This window comes from Glycine soja, chromosome 7 (assembly GCF_004193775.1).
Source record: "Glycine soja cultivar W05 chromosome 7, ASM419377v2, whole genome shotgun sequence".
NCBI classification, from domain to species: Eukaryota; Viridiplantae; Streptophyta; class Magnoliopsida; order Fabales; family Fabaceae; genus Glycine; species Glycine soja.
The window spans coordinates 19496028-19498074 of record NC_041008.1 but is presented as its reverse complement, the minus strand read 5'-3'; positions in this window follow the sequence as shown (position 1 = coordinate 19498074).

Here is a 2047-nt window from a genome sequence, read left to right as displayed (position 1 = left end):
TGCACAGGATCATTGACAGGACCAGGATTTTTATTTCACTTCTTTTTGAACAGTTTTAATATTATCTCGTCTTTAGTACATTTTATAATTTAGATTTATATTTATGTTTCAGTCTTTAAATGTCAGTTTATAGTTTTTATTTTGGTTGATAGCTTGTATAGAGCTTGATTGAACAATGCATTTATATTATCCAGTGGTTGATACTTGATTTTGGAATTCAGTGTTTGTGATTGGTTTGAAGTGATCAATTGCGTGATTTCAGTGAATTGGAATGCGTAAATCATATGTTTTGAATGAGTGTGCAGTGATTAGAAGAGAAAAAGCATGGATTAGGATTATGACTGAAAATGTTAGTCAGTTTGACAGTTTGATTGTGAAGGTACTCATTAGCCACAACCTGGTGAGAGTGTGATCTTTAATTGTGAGAGAATGACTAACATTGAGTAATGATTTTTGCATGAATCTCTGAGTATGGAATGAACGTGTGAAATTGAAGATGATGAAGGCCATGTTTTGATTGAAGATAGCCACTTAGCTAAAAAGCTTACCTTGTGCATGATTCATTTATCCCTTGCACCCATTTTGAGCTGAAAGTGTGATTGTTTGATTGAACCTTGAGCCTGTACAGTTTATCTCCTTCTACCTTGTCTAAGGTTGTAGGAGAGCATCATTCATAAAAGGAAATTTTGGTTCAAAGCAATTTTTCCAAAATTTGGGGGAGTTATGGGTTGAAAGCTTGTAATGGTAAGGAAAGAGCAACACACACAGACATCTAATAAGCAGCAAGTATTTTTCAAAAAAGAAAATGTAAGTATAAAATAAAAGTGTGTGTGTTGCTATTTAAGAAAAAGAAAAGCTAAGTGCAGAAAGGCAAGTAATTGAGCTGGAATAAAAATAAAAAGGTTGATCTATGGATGAATGCTCTCTTAGAACCTAATCTTTTGCATCCTAGAAAAACCATGAATTGATTGCAGCCCAGCCTCGTTACAAGCCTAGTAAAGTCCTTCAGGTCCAGTTTGTGTGTTCCTGACTGTATGGCATGAGATGAATTGCAAAGATTGAGACTTGTGTTAGTTGTTGATTGTTGAATAAGCCTAAACACTTGTGTTTGAGTGAAACAGTAGCTGTGAGGCTTTGGTTAATGATCCTTCCTTGATATTTGTCGCTCTTACTAGCTTATTTCATTTGTGTTCCTTAATAATCATGTTCACATCTTTGAAAAGCTGCATGTCTTGTGAGAAGCTATGATTGAAGCATTGTATGTCATTCATTTCATGTGATTGAATTCTTTGGAGCAAACACCTTGTGAATAACCACTATGATTTTGTCACTTGAGGACAAGCAAAACTGTAAATTTGGGGGAGTTTGTTAGTCGTCTTATATGACTAACTTTTGTATAGAAAACTTTTACAAAATTTATATATTTTTCCCAATTTATGGTTCTTTTTGTAGGATTGTAAATAAATTTTGCTTTGTTTTTATCGGTGCTCAGTAGAAGCCTTGTGTATGGAATTAATGCTAATTTCTCTTCAATTTCAGGCAAAAAGGAGTTATTTTGAAGAAGTGCTAAAGTTGATGTCTCGCTAAGCGAGCTCAATGCGCTTAGCGAGTGTCATCTGTTAAACGAGGCATCAACGCGCTTAGCGGATCGGAGGAATCTGGAAGGGAACCTGTCACGCAGGCACGCGCTCAGCGAGTCGTTTGTCACCTTCCAGGCTTAGTGTGAGTTTGGTGCTAAGCGCAAATTCACTTACTCACGCTAAGCGCAACGTCGAGGTCAGTGAGCCCTTTTTGAGCCTGGAATAGTAGAAAAGAGAAAAGGAGCGCTGAATAGCCGTAAGAGCGATGAATAGCCGTAAGAGCTTGAAGAGTGAAATACACAGAGGCAAAGAACAGAGCAGAGAAGCCAAGTTTTGATCTTTTAGGAAGATTTGTGAGTTTTTGAGTGATTGTGAGATTCCTAGAGGTGGAGGAGACATCCACACTCCTTTGTAAGCATGCAATTTCTCTTAATTCTTCTTCTTTATTGTAAAATGAGCTTCCTTGT